Here is a 20050-nt window from a genome sequence, read left to right as displayed (position 1 = left end):
AGATTTCTAAGCTTACAGTTTATTTTCCACTCATGGAATTGCCAGTCTGGGCACCCCCATAACAATCAATTTTAGCCAAAGTACTATGTACTTTGGTGGATGTTTTAGTATACTTTATGGAAGCGCTCTCTCACTCTTCTTTTTTGCAAATGTAATCACATTTAGGAATCACATATCCATTGCTCCATTTTATTGTGTTACTTTGCCTTTTCTCTCTTGCCGTCATTTACCAAAAATGATAGACATGCATGTTCCGCTACTCCATATTGCTGAAATAAGCTTCAGCTATGCTTTCCTCTATTGCCACTTTTTACTATTATTTTACAGATTTAATCTTCAGTATTTATAACTGGGGTTATACTGCATTAATACATTCACTGACAAATCTGTTTTTGGTGGGTTTAGTTAGAAGGAAATAGAACCATGCAGCACCAAAGCCTGTAATAATATATGTCTGAATCAATATATATAGAAGCCAGGTCCCAGGGTTCCATCACACTGTAGTGTCACAGCAAGAAATGTATCCAGGGCAAGGATAAGGACATGTAGGTGTGAGGCTGTGTAGATAGTGGGTGGTTGAGTTTTCAGTGGTCCCTGGGGAATTCTGTGGGATAAAGCAAAAGCCTGCTTTCTGGGGCACAGCTGAATGTGGACAAAACCTGCCCCCCTGACTATGGGGTGACCTAATGCAAAAATCAGGTTTAATCACCCATCCTAGATGTTTCCCAGAATTCTCCTCTTTACTTTCTCCCATACAAGTAAATGGTTGCCGTTCACCCATATGAGAAAAAAGGTGAAGAAAACATTGTAATGGCAATACCATCCCAGCCCTTCTATCAGTGGCTCAGTGTTGGAAGTGCAATGTGTTTCTGCAAAATGCAGGCTCTCTCTTCTGACTTCACCCTCTGCCATCTCATAATCATGAAAGAGAAATGTTCATATTTCATAACATAGTTCCTAATGCTTCTTTATTGTGAACTGTATTTAATTTCACTATCCAATCTAGCGGTATCTATAATTGCAAGCTTTTACTGAAATAGGATTATTTATCTATCTGTTTGGATGTGTAATTGTTGTGACATAGTATTAGACTATTAGAATTAGGTTTCTGAGCAATTAAAATTCCCTTCTCTTTATGGAAGGCATAATTGAGGTAGTACACTATAGCCTGTGTATTTGAAATCTGTTAATAAAAGTCCCGTTTAACAATGGCCTAGAAATATGGCTACCTATATAAAGGTAAATTTCAAAAAAGATGTTTAAATTAAAAATTGTGGAGGTAGCTTTGGACTCAGTACCACCAGCAGATGGTGCTGCCACCTTAGGAATCAAATAATTGCTGTGATTGTATATATATATATATATATATATATATATATATATATGTATGGAGAGAGAGAGTAAAAATTACTTTTTCCGATTAAAGTACTTTTGAAAAATTAGAAATATGTCTATCATCACTTGTGTAAGTATATATACAAGCATATACATATTTGTATTATGTTGTATTTGTATGCAAATCGAGGTGTAGGCCAAAGGGGGGCATTTTTCACTGAAGCTCTCTTAATGGAGTGCCCCCTTTTCTGTGATTTTTCAGGGTGGGGTTGCTAAAGTATTAATGCATTCAAAGTGATGATAGGAAGCATTGTCTTCAGTCTGAATTGCCTTTGTGATGCTGTCACATAGCCATACTGAACACATATGTTATATGATCCCCAATTATATGTGATCAAGGGGAAAAAAGTAGGGAAGAGTAGAGCCAAAGAGGAAGGGAAACAACAGGTATAAACAGGAGCAAAAGGTTATACTTGGGAGCTTTGCAGAAATACTTGGAGGCCACCACCAGCCACCCTTTCACCTTGAAAATATTTGTGGGTGAACATTTGGCATAGGCTGCAGAAAACATTATAGTCACACTCTAGTATATATGTAAGAACTGTATATTATTATTATTATTATTATTATTATTATTTCAACATACCTGAAGTGAAGGACTATAGATCTCTAACAGGAAATTTCTTAATCCTCACCAAACTATAGTCCACCAGTCAAATTAAAACAAATACCGTCACTGTTAGATTCACAAACTATAGGTGTTTTTTTTAAAAAAAGTTTGCTAGCCTACTCCATACTGCTGGCTTAAGTAACACTACCACAAGATCGATTATATGTAATACAACCTTAGTATTTGTTTTGAGCCCCTCCCCCAGTTCCATAACCACATATTTTTAAAACAAGGAAACATATGAAATAGGTGATGTAACATGGAGTAGATCAAAATGACCCCAACCCTATCTCCTCAATTTTGGTCTCCAGATGCCAGCACATATATAAAAGGGAACTGCATTATTTCTAGAATGTGTTCAGGCAAACATCAATGCTACTTCACAGGAAGCTGCTTTAAATAAAGTACTTTAACGACACTTTTCAGAAGATGCTCAGACTTTGCGGAACATATGTGGGGAGGAATTCCCATAACCATGGAGAAAACATCATGAATACCTCTGCTTATGGCACACAGATGACATATAGTTTGGTCTTAGCAATCAAGAAAGGATACGCTGAATAGCAGTAAATAAAACATAGCAGAAATGAACAAGTGTTTTAAAAGCCTAGCTGCTCACCTTGGGATACGAGTTATTAAATTTCACACATTATGCAACAGACCCAAGTTTGCCACAATGTATTCTTTCTGGAGAGCCACAGTCAATTCCAGCTTCTGTACCCTGGGTTTGCAAAGACATGCTTATTGCATTCACACTTTACATTTTTAGGGGCAGATCTAATATGGTTTTTTTTTAAAAAAAATCAATGTGTGAAGTGGCCCCTAGCTTTTTTCCTAAAAAATAATTTTGTATAAAATTATACTTAATACCAAAAAAATAAGGAATAGAGGATGGTTTTGCTAAAAAAATCAATAGGAAATGAATTGTCCCCAAATGATATTGTTATGAGCATGGAGGGGGGTTGGAATGGATGATTTCTATGGGTCACCTTTCCAGCCTCTGATTTGGAATCTTGTGCCTTGGAATGAGGAACTCTCTGCTGGTCAAATGAGTCTTTTGTTAACCAACTAGATTGGCCAGGTAAGATAATGGGCCAATCAGTTGCCTAGCAACAGTGAATGGGCGAGGAAGACCCCTTTTTGTCATTTTAAACTCTGCAGGAGGGCCTCCCCCCCCTCTCCTGGCAGCTAGCAGAGGCATGCTGGTAGTTTTAGTGTGTTCTAGAGAATGGCTGGGGCTGCAGGCACGCAGAGAGGCTATCCCTCTGCACCATGGCTATAGGATGCCCCTGTACCCAGATGGAAAAGCTGGATATTGGACTGCTGCTGCATTGAACCCCTCCATCCTTAAGCTCAGGTTGGAATGTGTGTAAATAAATAAACCATATTTCCTAAAGACACCGCAGTCTCCACTGACGTTCTTCCCAAAGGAAACCAAACCCTGGAGAGGCGCAGGGACCCCCAAAATCTCACCGCTCAGAGATTGGGGGAGGTGTGCAACAATATAATTGGATTGTTTCACATCTCTTAATAATGGTGAATCTCTGTTAGCTTTGTTTTCCTACCAAAAAGATCCCAAGCATTCCACTGCAGATTTGAAAGGAAGACTCAGTGATTGAGATCCATAAGTGGATCACACCCCCATTGAAGGTGGAGCACACCAGTGACACCATAATCATTTTATTGTCTTTGGGTTACTTGGGTGTTTTAAAGAGATTGAACAGGACAGGGAAAGATAAAGTAACAAAGAGGAGAGAAGAAAAAGACAGGCATGTGTAATTTTTAAAAAAGTGTTTGTGCCATGTTTCAGACAAGGATTAAAGGTGGCTCCTGAGTCTGAAAGGTTTGAAGGCTTATGACTTAAAAATATGCAGCTTAGTTCTTCTGAGTGTGTGGTTTCAATGCCCACTGGTACCTTCTCACAACCTAGTTGCACATCACCCTCCACAGTAAGCTGACTCCATTGTCTGGGGTAGAATTACACTTGCAGTTGCTTGAGTCTCTGATAGTAAGAAAGAAAGTTTGAGCTGGAGTCCAGATTTATACCTAAGTGCTATAGAGAAATATCCATGTGTGTATTGCTGGGCCCTTTCCCTCCCTACTAAATAACTTTAGTTTCCTGTCAGATGCATTGTACACAGTAAATACAAGGCTTCTAAATCAAGGCAAACAGAACAATCACCAAGGGCCTTGTTCTCTCTCTCTCTCTCTCTCTCTTTTCTTTTTTTCAATTTTGCCAATGTGGTGCTTGTATATTTGTTAATTTATTCTCTCCGACACATATTTAGTGAAGCTGGATGAGCAGCATAAATAGTTAAGGACCCCAAACAAGTACAAGTATTGGTGAGTTTTAGAGGACTCCTTTTTAAATATAGGCCACTGGTCCTCTACATTTTGAACATGTTGGAAGCTTCCATGATCTTAACATGGCTGATCACTGGGCAGTCTGTTTGGCCACAAAGGGGCAACCTCCATTAGTGTCTTACAGACAATAGCAGCAGGACAGATCACTAGTATGTATTCACAGCCCATTCCCACTAATGCTTCTGACGCTGTTACTCCTTGCTTCTGTTTCTCTTGTAACTGATGTCAAAACCTCTCAGGCAACAAGACAAAGGGCAGAGGATGTCTTTCTTAGCTATATATTTAAAGAAGGACACCCTCTGTATCTCAGTGCATAAACCCAAACCTGTGGGTGCAAATAATCTTAACACTATGGTTTAGCTTCAGACTCTAGTGCATTAAAAAGAAACTTAAATAAATAACTGGTTACCATGAGACACCTAAGAGAAAAGTTGCAGTGCCATTCATTTTAATATCTGCAATATCTGTTATTGTTGATGTTATTATTAATAGTAGTAGTAGTATTTAAATTTATTAGCTGCTTGCAACCCGAACATCTCCAAGCGACTTACAACACTGTTAAAAACAAAAACAAATATATCCATACTGTAAAAACAAATCAACAAAACAGCAACAGCAACAACACCATACAGTCACTGGAAGCTTTGACAGCATACTTTTAGATTAAGAAAGGGTTATATGGTGGGATATTTGCCTGAATTTAAGGACGTGATCTAGAGGTGTACACAAACATTGAGAAACATTGTTAGCCTTATATAAAAGCTTTTGACTACCTTGAACAGTCTTCATCTATTTTGCCTGAGGAAGAATCTCCAGATTGGCTTTGAATTTTGCCTTCTGCAAAATGTAGTTACAACCTAGTGATGTACGGAAATCCTTAAGAAATGTAGCTAACCCCATTGAAATACTTTTTATCTCTTAGTGAAGTGCCTTAGCCAGTGTGGTGTAGTGATGGTTAGAGTGTTGAACTAGGACAGGGGGAGCCATGGTTCAAATGATCACTCAGCCACAACCGTACTGGGTGCAGGGTTGTGGCAAGGATTTTTTTAAAAATGGGAGAAGCAAAACCATGTACGCTACCGTATTCTTTTTAGAGGAAAAGGGCAGGATACAAACAGAATAAATAAATAATAACAAAGATGTTTTGCCTGAAGAGGCAAAACCCCCACATTCATTTCAGATTCTGTAATAGTTGGAATTTGGTTACAGCTTGAGGATAATTCCATATAATGAAAGGAAATTTCCCAGATAAATACCAAAGCTATAATACTGGGTGATTAACAATAATCTACATGGGGTCAGAGCCCAGGCAAAGGGAAGTTTGCTGCTGGTGGTGATGCTTGCTGGGTGCTGATCTTTTCCAGTTTGCCAAGTTTCCATTACCGTTTTTGCTATAAGTCCCGGGTAGAAGGATTCTTTTCTGAGAAATTTATCTAGGTATATGGAAACTCTTTTCTGTTCTTGTTGCTGTTCCCCTCAGTATTCATCAGATGTTCCTCCTGAACAGGGATATACACATTTCCCTTGAAATGTTGCCTCAGGTGAAAAGCAGTGGCAACTCTAACATTTTTTTTGTAATGTATCTCTTAAGGTTACTTTTTTTAAAAAAAAAGAAGGAATATTAAGTTCTACCTCTAGTGTCTCTGAATTCCACTTTCTGGAAATCACAAATGGGGAGAGCAATGTTGTACTGAGGTCTGGCTTACAGGCCCATAGGCGTCTGGTTGGCCTCTGTGAGAATAGGATGCTAGACTAGATTGGCCTTTGCTCTGATCCAGGAAGGCTCTTTTCTTCTTAACAGCAAAAGTATGGTAATCTATTTGAATTTATTTGTCCCAGTCCAGCTAGAAGCCATACATGCAAGGGAGAAGGAATTTGGATTATCCAGCATATACCTAGCTAGATAAGAAATTACATATGCCAAACAGCAGCCACAATTCTGATGCTAGGAGAATTACACATCCCTGTTAGAAAACCAGAGATCAGTTATTTGATTTGACTTTGATTTAGTGTCCCTGTTCCCGCCTGAACAATTGATTGGCACAATTGTTCATTGCTGGTTCGATCTGGACCTATTTATTTATATCCTGCTCTTCCTCCCAGAATTATATTTAATTGGTTTATAGCTTGAACATAATTTCTTAATGCACATGTATGAAAATGTTTTAGACTGAATGTTTAAAAAATAACCAGAAACATATTTGATGGAAAAATGTGATTCTCATAAATTATATTTTTCTTTGTTACAAACTTCTCCAGGCAGGGTTGATTCTCCCCCACCAACCCTGCACTTCTACCTTTTTTAAAAGATAAATCTTGAGCTGAACATTCCCTAAAAATTGGGAGAACCTGATCTGAATTCCATGATCTGTAACCGTCTGGTCCAAGACATTTTGCTCTCTGAAGTCCATACACAGAAGCCAACTGGGCTGGCAGCTGAATTCTCAATACTGGCAACAGATAGTGGTCTTTACTGCATCTGAAGGCAGTAGGCTAGTTATGGGGGTGTAGGATAAGCCACATGATGGCGCACAGCTCTCTCCTGCAAAAGAAGGATATGACCAAGGGGTTCAGGAGGAACAGCAACTGGGGACCTGCCTTTGCTGTCCCCCAGCATTTTCCACTTGAGGCAGTCGCCTCATTCTGTGTAATAATAATAGGCCAGCCTTGCTTAAAAGAACTTTCAATTCCAATTTAATAGTACTAAAGAGCATGGAGGAAGACTTTTTTCTTCCAAAGAATTTAATCATACCTTTTTATATCATGGCAGCATGAATATGTATGGATTGTCAAACTGACAGAGAAAAATGTCCCCTAATATCTTAGAAAGCTTCCATTGGACAGTTTGCCAATAACACTTTAATGACTTGAATAAACAGACAGTGATTCATAGACTGGGAAGTCTGCACTGTAGAGAGGCCTGAAAAGCCAAACCAGAGGACAAAAATCCCAAAATATGCATGGTTCAATAAGGCCATAAACATGCCAAAATTGAAATTGTATTTGATTCTAACTTTCCACAAATTAGCACTTAATGTTTAGTGCAAGCATATGAGAGGGAGAAAGCAAACTGATGGCATTATTATTTAGCATTCAATGTTATCTCACTGCACATAGGAGCACAATATTTAGGCCAAAAATAGTGTCATTTATCCAATATATGTTGGCAGGGCCAGCTCCAGGAATGCCGGGGACCTTGGACATCAGCTTGCCCTGGGCCCCGGCGTGTGTGTGTGCACACGCACACCCGCGGGCCCCCCACACCCCCACCTACTTGTCTGCTGTGTTTTACCATTGCCCTTAACAAAGATGGCAGCCGCGGTTTCCCTAAGGGGATGCCTCCACTGCCATTTTTGTTGATGGCACGCATGCGTGCTACACGCGCGCATCTCTGCCATCAACTAAGATGGCGGCAGGGGTTCAGTACCTTAGGGAAACCACGGCCGCCATCTTCATTAAGGGCAATGGTAAAAGACAGCAGACAGGTAAGTGGGGGGTATGGGGGGACTGCGGATCGCAGAAGGGGAGCGGAGGGGCCCCATTGTAGCTCCAAGGGCCATCGGGCCAGTGCCCCACCTGACTGCCCTTTAGAACCGGCCCTGTATGTTGGCAACCTGTAACTATTGCTCCAACACTGGCACCATCATTTCTGCATGTGCACAACTGTCTCCTTCTCGCTCATATTTAAGACTGGTTGCTGGAGTACTGGAGAAAAAGAATGTTGTTTGCCTAGTCATTGATGTCATGAATATGGTGATAAACTGGTCATTTTATTGGTTGATTGATTGATCACAACAGCCAACCCTATGTATGAGCAGAAAGGTCTTCTGTTCACTCATGGGGGGAGAGTGGATTTCTTTCCTGATGGCAGCCCATTTCATCTCATGGGGAGCCACTCTGAAGCATCCCTCTTTGGGGGATGAACTTTCAGAGGTTGCAGGAGCCTGCAAATCTCATGTGTGCACGTGGGATAGTGTGTAGCAGTTGGGATCAGGGCCTACTTAGGTTTGAGGGGTCCCTCAGCAAAGTGCTTTCCATGGGCCCCCTCTTACATTGGTGGGAGCCCTGGCAGTGGACTTACCTGGTGCCTGTTGCAGGTGGCAATGAGCCACAATTTAAACTTTCCTACAGTGCCCCAGAGTGCCTGAAGTAGCATTGCTCGAGGAGGCCCAGGGCAGTTATCAGGGCCAGTGTCCTTGCTAGGGCACTGGACCCCGCAGAGCTGTCCAAGAATGCCGGTGCTGATGCCAAATCTGATCCTGACCCATGTATAGTGCCACCAGCATATATGGTGCTTTGCAAAATAATAATTAAACAAGCAAAACTTAGCACCCCCCCCCAAAAAAAGTCAGGCCCTAAAGAGCTTACAATCCAAATTTCAGCAGTGGGGAAAACACTGAAGTGAGGGAGAGACATGGTTCACATGGGGTGAGCCAGGCATAGAAATCCAGCAAAAGGAAGTAAAGAACTGGCACGTTAGGAGAAAAAGCAGAACTAAGCATGTCTGCTACTGCCAAGTCCCACACACCCTTCCAGAGGTAGAAATGAGGGAGCAATTCAGTTCAGTTCACATTTAAAGGCAAACTCACTAATTAGCACTTTCCAGAACAATATGCAAACCAGAATGGAGTAGTTTATATGCATGCATATAAAATATATGCATATATATTTTTTAGAAATAAATGAAAGCAGGTGGGAAAAACAAAAGCTGAAAGTAATGTAGAGGAGTTAATATTACTGAACAACAGGAATCTAGTTTGCAACTGAACGTGGCAGAGAGGAGTGACAGGCTGCAAGACACCCTACTTTTAAAATGAAAAGCCTGTCTGTAGTTTTTCTTCTTGGAGGTTTAAAGTTGCAGATGGAGTGATGCAAGTCACTGTGGCAGGCCACCATATGTTGTGACCCATCAAACTGACTGCAATTTTCTATGGTGGTCCACCAGGGGTTTGATAGACCTCCTGTTTCTTTGTTTTCCATGCCTGCTAGGACTGCAAAATGGGTTGTCAAGGCAGATAGTAGGCCAAAACACAAAGTTGGGTGGATGTGTTCAGTAAGATGGGTCACAAGTTGTACAGGTCTGTACTATGGAAAAGAACTACGCAAAGCTGAACTTTGAATAATACTACTGGCTTGGAAATGAGCAGTTTGGCTCGGGAAAAAAGCAGTTTGAAAATACACAAATTGATCCTTTCCAACAAGCTTCAAACTCTTTTATACAAAGACTGTACACAGTGCCTGTGATCAGATATAACACTAAACTATGGTTTAATGCTATTTGAATGAGCCTCAGGCTCATGCACTTCCCCCATTGTTCTCATCTGATGTGGCTGCAAGGAGGAAATTGGAAGCATTTGCTTCTGTTTTCAACTAACTTTGGCTTGCTGTTATTTCTGAACTGGGATGAACTGTGGTTAGTTTTAACTGAGGCTTGCTTGACAAAGTCATCTTCAAACCATTGTTTACATTCTTGGCTTAGTCAGATGAACCACATTTTTCCCAGTCACAGGTAACAGATGTGATACTGAAACATGAGGTGCATGTTCTTGGTGATTTGTGCCCTCATATAACAATGTCTAGGATGTGCAAAATCTGCCCTACTTTCCCACCCACATGTTTAGAACATGTATCTTCAGGTCTGCATCATTATTGCGCATCTCATGCATATTATTGCTTGCATCAGGCCTAATTGCACATCATGTTTCCCATTTAATAGCACTGACATCTTTCTGAGTAGTACAATGCATAAGAACATAAGAAAAGCCTGCTGCATCGGGCCTGTGGCCTGTCTAGTTCAGCATGCTCTTCTTACAGTGGCCAACCAGATGCCTATGGGAAGCACGCACTACAAGCAGGACTTGAGTAGAACAGTACTCTCCCCTCCTGCAGTTTCTAGCAACTGGTATTCAGAAGCATACTGCCTCCACCCTTGGAGGTCTGGATTGTTATTGTGCAATTGCTATGCAATTGTGCATCATCTTGCACATCTACTTGTTTTTCTTTCACAGATCTGATTAATATTGTCAAGCCTTCTGCCTGTTTAGAGCATTTAAGTGCAACAGCAAATGCTCCCAGCTCTTCTCATATGGAAAAGGAATTTGTAGATATTTGCATTGTCCCTAAACAAGTCTGCAATCCTTCCCTTTCATTCATATTAACAGTTTTAAAGAATGAACTATACCATTACCTTGTACTTCTAATAATCAATATTTCACTGCTAGGAAAAAGAAGATATAAAGTAATGTCCAACGTATAAATAAACAACTGGAATATTTTTCCCCGAGAAACTCACAAGGAATTTCTTCTTTCTAAACAAAAATGTAAATGTTTTGATTTAACTCTCTTTTAAGTATATGATAAACTCCAACCCAAAATGAGTGCATTTTTTGTAACTACCTTTGATAAGAAATGCATTAGAAACTCATCAGTTCAACTTCCTGTTAACAAAGAGACAGCAGCCATGTGGATTATTCTGGATCTGCAGTGAAACTGCCATATCACGTATCCTCAAAGTAAGGCTGTGTGAGTTTGACAAGGGGCAGATGAATCCAGGAGTTATTGTGCAAGAGTTTAAGTCTATGCGGCAGCTGACAGTTGAAATAATCATCCATATATTGCTCTGAGCTAGCTGGGTAAAGGTTGAAGCTGTATATTTTCAACATATCTAGTCTAATGGTTAATCTGTTGTCTTGTACAGAGAGTCCTAGGTAAAATCACAGCAGTAGCTGACAGTTTGGGAGAACTGTTGTGGGTATTTTCAGTTGCCTGATTCACAGAGTCATAAATAGATACGTCTGAAAAATGGGAAGACATGCATGTTTACTGATGCCTCGATCAAAAACAGCTTTGGCCACCAGAACCTTGATCATTATTGATTATTTGCATTTCATAACATGCATCTCCTCATAACCCACCAAGGCACATCACTTTAGCCCTCTTCACATGTTCTCTAGGCACATTAAATAAGCATGTGTGGGAACAGGGATAACGGATGAGTGTGGTCGCTCTGCCCCCATAATTGTTCTCATTACCCTCCACAGGTTGGAGGGGACTATCTGATGGGGAGAGCCACTTGAGCTGTGAAGGGCCCCCCACTTGATTTTTCTGGGTTCTAAAACATTCAGGGAGTTTCCATGAGTACAGCAGACTCCCTACTTCAGACAGTCATGTTGCAATTTGTCGAGGGCAATGAGAACAGGATGTGGAGTGAAGGCACTTGTCCACACTGCCCACCCTTCACTGAATGTTTATTTAATACACTTAGAGAACAGCTGAAGAGGGCTTTTTTGAAAAGACTAGTACTTGGTTTGTTGGTGATAAGAATACTTGTAACTCTAGAAGAATAGGTAAGGAACTGTAAAGAGTGGGCAGAACAGTATGATTAGGTTGTGGTGACAAAGAGTGGAAAACACAAGTATATTATCTTGCAGTCATAGTTTCTGATGCTTAAGTAGATCTAGGGTTGCCAGGTCAGAAGCATCCCAAACCCTGAGATTTCAGGGATGGGCCCTAGTGATGTCACAGGGGTGGGCCCTAGTGATGTCACAGGGGTGGGCTCTAGTGATGTCATTAAGTATGATATATTAAGCATCAACCAGAGTTGCTTGGAGCATACCACTCAAACAAAACAAAAAGCTATGATTGGAAATTTAGTAGGATAAGATGATTAAGCTGTATATCTGCTTTTTATTGTTTTTATATATTCCAATTGCAATGGCTTGTGGATAATGCAAATAAAGGATTTGATTTGATTGGAAATTAAGATAGAAATCTTAGCTAAATGTTCCCAAGACAAGCTGAAGTGACAGGATCATTCCTTCTCACCTGCTTAGAGAGCCAGAGTAAGAAACAGTTAATCCAGCCTACTTGCTTCTAGCAAGAAAGGTTTAGGCCGGTCACCAGAGGACCATTGTAGGAAGAAAGCCTACTAATGTGGAGAAGGGAGCATTCGGGAGTAAAATGGATGCCCCTGAAAGCTGCAATTCTAAATACACTTACCAGGGAGTAAGCCCCATAGAACTCAATAGGACTTACTTCTGAGTAGATATGGTTAGGATTGTGCTGTTGGTAAGGCTTGACTAGGGATCCTCTGCAACGATATGCATATCAAAGCAGGGTTGGAAACCCCCTACCTGGAATGTCCTGCCTGCCTTTTAACTTGGCTGCTCCAAACCTCTTTACACACTTGACCCTTCACTGCAGAGGGAGGTTTGAGAAATGACTATGAGTTAAGAAGATTCTGTACTCTTTCCTGCCTACTCTGTGGGCTGCTAAAAACTCACTTTGACAGCCAACCTAATTCTAGTGAGTGTAATAACTGACAGAGAGAAAACACACATGGTTTGGTCTACCTTCACAGGCTGTAGACTGGGAACAACAGCAACTGAAGCCACACTTCCCAGTATGTGAATTCTCTTTTACAACTATTGGGCAAGAAACGAACCATCATGCAAATAACAAGGTGCATCATCAGTGGATTTAAGGGGTTGAGCTGTGCACATGGAACCACTGTTGTTGCTTCTATGGATTTAAGGGGGTGAGGTCAGAGGTAAATGAAATGCAAATAGAAAAACAAAAGACTGATGATTTCCTAAATGCAATACCATACCAACCACAACAAGATTCCTATAAGACAGAAAAATCAGCATCCCATTACCAGTCAGGGTTCCTAATCAAAACTAAAAAATCCTGGCAACCAAGGTCACAGAAATCCCCATGCAGCACAAGTTGACATGGGGGCTGCAGTTAGTGCAGAATGCTGCAGCACGATTGCTGACATGAGTGAGACTCTATTGGCACATAATACCTTTGCTCTGAAAACTGCACTGGTTGCTGATTTGCTACCAGGCCAAGTTCAAGGTGTGCTTTCCATGTTACAGGTGCCACATAGTACTTGTTCTGCTCTTGTAAGAAATCAGTCCTTTAGTGTGGCAGCACCTTCACTTTGGAACTCCCTCCCTATTTACATTAGGCAGGTGCCTTCATTGTACTCATTTTAGCACCCGCTAAAAACATTTTTGTTTAGGCAAGCCTACCCAGGCATGTAGAAGCTATGATGCTTTTTATCTGTTTTTAATCATTGTTGGTTTTATTATTTTGAATGTTTTCACATACCTGTCTTTAACTGTTTTTTTCCAATAATTTTATTGTTTTAATTCCTTTTATAAACCTGCTTTGAGGATTTTTACAATAAAGTGGTATGTAAATATTGTAAATAAAATACATAAATAATTTTTGGAGTCACTGTGGCCATTGGGTCTCTTTCCTCTTTTAGGCACATCTACCTTATACCGACTCAGGCCATTTTGGTACCATGTACCTGGACTCCCATTGTCTCTACAGGATTCCAGGCAATAGTCTTTTCCAGAAATTAAATTTTGTAACTTTGCATACAAAGCATGTGCCCTACTACTGAGCTACAGCCCTTCCCCTGTTTTAAAAAAGTATTTTTAAAATTATTTCTTTTCAATTCACTAATGAATGCACAGCATAAGGGCAGATCCACACCATGCATTTAAACCACATTATTCATTCATTCATTCATTGCGTTTGTATACTGCCCCATAGCCGAAGCTCTCTGAGCTGTTTACAACAACATTCAACTTACATATGAAGCACATGGATCCCAACAAAGAATCATGTAGTTTGTTAAGGGTGGTGGGAACTACATTTCCTAGGATTATTTGGGGCACATCATGTGCTCTAAATGTGAGTTAGATGTACTTTAAATGTATTATGTGGTGCTGCATTACTTCATAAACTGCCTGCACATAAATAATTTTAATTAAATTTTAAAATGGAAATAAGCTACAAAGTTTACTGGGTGACCATGAGCAATGCACCATCTCTCAGTCCAATCTGCCCTTCAGGGTGAAAACAATAGAGGGGAACCATGACCACCCCAAGAAAGAAGGGCAGACTTAAAATGTAGAGGAAATAATAATTTACAACCATAGTGTGAAATCAGATACATGTCAAGACATAGTATGAAGAAATATTTATATAAGCATGAATGTCAAAGATGTTTATTATTTACACAACCTGTAATGATATTTATAGTGCAATCCTATGCATGTTTACTCAGAAGCAAGTCCCAATGTATTCAATGGGGCTTACTCAGACAGGCAAGCATGCACAGGACTGCAGTTCAGAGATAAGCAACTTTACTCATCCAATCCAAAATTTAGAATCATGCCACTTTAAACTGTCTTGCAACTGTTTTATACTTACTTTATGGTTATTAAATTTTAAATGGCTTTATTTCTTGTTGTGAGTGGTCTCTGTTTCTAACCCTATCTCACAGGCTTGTTGGAAATATTCATATACACCCTGGAGATGTAAGAATACATTCGCCCAATATGATAGTTTATTGTCAAAACCAGTTGATCATTGCAGAACATTTTTTTAAAAATCGATATTAGTTTCCTACCAAATAAAAGCAGTGACACCTAAGTAAACCCTACCCATTTGGTTAAAAAAAAAGAATCAGAGGGAAAGATTTAAAACACAATCGTTTGCTATATTCACACAAAAGTCCTATTCATTTTCAGCACAATCCTAACCATGTCTACTCAAAAGTAAGTCCAACTGAATTCATTGGGGTTTACTCTCAGGTATGTGGAATTAGCATTGCAGCTTTACCCCCCAAAAATGTCATATTGGGAAGGTTTTCAAAACAGGTTATGAATAAGACAAACTGTCCTCTTCAACAGTCCAGTAAAATGTAAACTTGTTTGACTCCTTAATTAGAAAAGTATAGCAGATTGCAACAGTATCACAAGCTGCAGCATGTACACTTTTTAAAAGTTCTGTTGAAAAATGTTTTGAACCAGACCACCTAGAAACTGATTTTTTTAAAAAAGACAGCTAAGGGTCGGGAGGTTTGGGTGACTCACCCAGAGACCCAGAGAGGACCCCCAAAAACCAGAGTGTCTGGGTGAAAACTGGACACCTGGCAACCCTAAATAGAACTGAGGATGAGAAATAAATATGAGGTTTCCACCATAAATACAGATTAATACAACATTAGCATCTGGAGACATGGTGATTATTGGATGTTGAATAATTCCAAAAATAGTGACGCTGGCAGTGGGAGAATTTCTTTTCTTTTTTATATATATGAAAAACCATTTTATTTTAAATGCATTCTTGGCACTGCTTCCAGGCAAATCACACAGAAGCTAGTTTCAGCCATTTGTTTCAAAATGCTGCACTGGTATTCTGCCTTGTTACATTTAAATTAAAGCTACATAAAGCCCTTTTTTGTTATGGCAAGTGCACATTCAAAGAGAATATAGCAGATACTGCCACAGGCATGGAAATACCCAATTATCCACATTGGTTGCTTAAAAAATGCTCCCGGACTTGATTATCATTAAAATTATCTTGAATGTAGCATATAAATATCAAGGAAAGAAAACAGATGAAAGTCTGGAGTTGTCTTTACATAACTCAAACATTAAGCATGACATCCTTCCCAGGGTGCCACTGGAATGAGAGCTCTACTGGAATCATATAGCTATGATCAAAATAACATCCTTGAGGCCAGTGTGGTGTAGTGGTTAAGGTGCTGGACTATGACCTGGGAGACCAGGGTTCAAATCCCCACACAGCCATGAAGCTCACTGGGTGACCTTGGGCCAGTCACTGCCTCTCAGCCTCAGAGGGAGGCAATGGCAAGCCACCTCTGAATGCCACCTACCATGAAAACCCTATTCATAGGGTCGCCATAAGTCGGAATCGACTTGAAGGCAGTCCCATATCAGGGATGGGTGAGAATTTCAATTCAGTTCGCATTTCAAGCAGAATTTATCAAATTTGCAATTTCCAAAACAATATGAGAACCAAAACACAGCCATCCCTCGAAATTCGCATTTATTAGAATTTTGGGATCCAGTTCGCCAACTGAACAAAATTTACAAAAATGCATATATTAGGGGGAAATGTGCATAAAAATGAATACATGAGTGAAAATAACATGCAGAAAGGCATGAAATGATCAGAAATGGCTTGCAAAAAGTGCCTACAAAAATATGTTTATTTGGAGAAATTCACACTAAAATTGTGGAGAATTTTCATGAGGAATTTTTTTAAAATTGCAGATCACTGCAGAAATGTAGAGAACTGAATTTAACATTGGAAAAATGAGAAACTGAGAGAACCGAAACAGGCAGATCTTTCCATCCCTATTCTATAACCGTAGGTTAGGCACCCAGGTTGAAACTAGTTTTTGTAGACATGGGCTGCTACCAAAAACACTTGCTTTGCATCTTGCTCTCACTCTTCTTGGTATTGTTTAGTGACGCTAATGAAACAGAGCAGGGGCGAATAAGATTCTTGGATGATGATGTCATGTCCTGTGTTTTGTCCAGGATTTTTATATAGCTGTGATTGGGCAGCATCTCACCTTCCACCCAAATAAAAGGTAGCAATGATGAGAGTTTCTGCTATTTCTATAGCTCAACTACCATCTACATTCCATAGTTTCTGGAAGCTCACAAGTCCTTATTGGGCTGTTTTGGGGGCTGTTTTTTCAAAAAAACATTTTTTTAATTCACAAACTAATATACTTGAACCCTCCAAGCATGAAGAAATCAGTACCAGCGTCCTGTTCTCCACAGTGGCCAACCAGGCCACTACAAGCTCGTATACAGGGCATGGGCAATAGCCATCCATAGTGGATACCCCAACAGGTATTTAGAGGTATATTGCCTCTCACCATGGAGGTTCTATATATCAGTCATGTATAATTGCAAATGATAGTCTAAGAGTAGCCAACGTGGTGCTATCCAGATGTTGTCAGATGTTGTTGGGCTTCGGCTCCCATCAGCCCCAGCCAGCATGGCCAATAGTAGATTATGGGTGTGGAGGGCATCACACTGGCAGCCCCTGTGATAATATTTTGAATTTGAAAGGCAAATAGAATTTGTATATTTCCCATTTTTAAAGACATATAAGCTAGTAGCTATTACCTTCAAGTCTTGCTTGTGGGTTTTCCTCAGTGGGAAACAGGATACTTTGCCACTGTGGAAACAGGATGCTGGATTAAGTGGGCATTTTGTCTGATCCGGATGAGCTCTCCTTATGTTCATATCGAACCAAGGCAAGAAGGGCCGGCTCCAGGAATGCGGGGGCCCTTGGGCATTAGCCTGCCCTGGGCCCCTCTGCTTCCCTTCCGTGATCCCGTGGATCGCAAGACGAGCTTCCGAACCGCCCACCATCCCCCGCGCTTCACCTACCTTTCTCTGCTGTTCGCGCAGGGTTGCCATCAATAAAGATGGTGGCCGAGGTTTCCGTACGGGACTGAAGCCTTTGCCGCCATCTTGGTTGATGGCCTGCAGCACGCGCATTGCTGCCATTAACCAAGATGGCAGCAGAGGCTTCAGTCCCTTACAGAAACCTCGGCCGCCATCTTTATTGATGGCAACCCTGCGTGGACAGCAGAGAAAGGTAGGTGAAGCGCTGGGGATGGCGGGCGGCTCGGAAGCTCGTCTTGCGATCTGTGGGATCGCGGAAGGGGAGCGGAGCCCCCAGGGGCTCCTAGAGCTGCGGGGCCCTCGGGCCAGTGTTCAACCTGGCTGTCCTTTGGAACTGGCCCTGAAGGCAAGGCCATATCAGGTGGGAATGCTCATTCTTCCCCTTACTGTTCCTGGAAAATGTTACCTCTTGACTTTGCAGCCCTTTTCCTGTTCCCTATCAGTCCTACATATTCTTTTCATACTGGGTTTATCTGTCCCATGCTGTCTTTTCACAGTTAGCCCTGCTTTACCTTAACAAGAAAGGGTATGAACCCTTTCTATTGTGTGACATGATTGGAGGCATGTTTCATTGCAGTTTAGGTTTGGTACTAGTTGTACTTGGCACTTTTATTCCAAGGGTAGCTCATATGAAACCAAAATGGCACACACATTACTTGCTTTTTGCTCAAAAGGAAGGTCATGGTTGGGATCCTTGATGTTGTCATTCATAAGATAGAATGCAAGCAGTCTTTCAGATAATCTTTCAAATGAAACATGTTCACATGTGTGTACCCTTAGGAATTACTCCAGGAGCTAGGCCCTAGATGTAAAATATTATTATGCTGAAAGCATCATTCTGTCTCCAGAATCAGGCACCAGATTAAGCCCTTCCTATGGAATTTGTTAAAAAACAAACCGGAATAACTCTTTCAAGCTTTAATGTGTCTGGTGTAGATTGCATGTGATAAGCTTTCTGTGATAGAGACGTGTTTCCTGTTTCTAGAAAGCAACTGGTTGACATCTGGGTTCTATGTACACTTTTCCAAATGGCAATTTACATTTGAGCAGAGTTTTTTAAAAAAATTTCCATTTATTTGATTGCAGAACTCTGTATATCTTCCAGAGCATACAAAATTATATGCTCATCGACATATTAATTCCCTGTGGTCCCTTTTCATTACCAATGTAATAATATGTCACAATTTAAAAGTTTTCTTTAATTGCAATTAATTCATATGCTTTATTAACATTTTGAAGCAGTTGTTCAAAATGAAAGCATAAAAAAGAGATCACCATGGTTTTGTTTTGGGGATAGTTGTGTTATTTAGTGTGTGTGTTTGTATAAAACAGAGAAGTCCTAAGGATGATATGAATTGCAGAGTAATCCCATGAATGCTTACTCAATGGGGTCTGCTCTCAGGCAAATATGGCACATAACAACAAATGAATAAGCAGCATTGAACACAGTGGGGTTACTTTCAAGTTAACAGGCACCATAGAATTGCACCATAAATCACATTTCTATAAAATTATACTCAAAGTAATATTCAAGATTAAAACCATGTATAAATAAATAAAATAAAGCCTTAAATCGGTTTAGCTTGTTTGGTGGGGAAGTGGAAGAGGCTGTTCTTCCTCCCCTGAAAGGTGTGTGCAGCACCTTTGCTATTCAGGTTTCGGTGCCATTAGAAGGCATGTCTTTTCACCAAGGCCTTCGGGGGGAATTGACAAAGACGTGCAGAAGAGCAATCAGTTTGGTGCAGTAATATGGTTTATTTTAATTGTATAGTCTTACCTGTTTGAAGGATTGTTTTAGAATTGGCTTTATTGCTGTTGTAATGTGCCAGTTGTAAACTGCCCTGGAATCTTGTCAGATTCAGGGTGGATTAGTAGTGTTGTTCGGTTATGCATCTTCAAAAGAAAAAAAAAGATGTCACAATATTAAATTCACATTTTAGCTCTCACCCTCAGATCCTATGCTGTGGAGTTGTCCTGAGATATTAGTGTTTTTTTCTCTCAAAGTGGCTTGAACGTTACAACTGTATAGACCAGTACCCACTTTACTAAAGTCAAGAGTACTGGATTCAGCATCATTTAGTCCTATTAAATACTGAAGTAAAATGGCTTTCATGGATTATTGCCCAAAAATGTTAGAAATGGAGCTACCTAGCTCCATTCACATAGCTATATATACTTCACCTGTTAATTTTGGTGGACTGAGATAATCTATTCTCTCTGCCATGAATAAATCTTGAGATTTTATCAACATGTAGGAAATAAGAATTGCTTTGGACACACTTCCTGGATTATTGCTTACAGATGATAATATAGTGAAATGATTCTTTTATATTTATTTTTACAAAAGTATATTTTTAGAAGAAATTAAGATGGTTGCACATGTAGGCGAGGATCCAAAGCTTCTCTCTGTGTGTGCACCCTGCCA

General features: G+C 40.3%; 1 protein-coding gene across 10 annotated transcripts in view; it reads left to right on the top strand.

The window, feature by feature from the left end:
• Positions 1-20050, top strand: part of KCNMA1 (potassium calcium-activated channel subfamily M alpha 1) — an 848545-nt gene that overhangs the window by 702479 nt on the left and 126016 nt on the right. The gene's annotated exons all lie outside the window — the stretch shown is intronic.

This window comes from Rhineura floridana, chromosome 7, assembly GCF_030035675.1.
Source record: "Rhineura floridana isolate rRhiFlo1 chromosome 7, rRhiFlo1.hap2, whole genome shotgun sequence".
In the NCBI taxonomy this organism is placed as follows: Eukaryota; Metazoa; Chordata; class Lepidosauria; order Squamata; family Rhineuridae; genus Rhineura; species Rhineura floridana.
The sequence above is the reverse complement of the archived record's forward strand: the minus strand, read 5'-3'. Positions and strand labels throughout refer to the sequence as shown.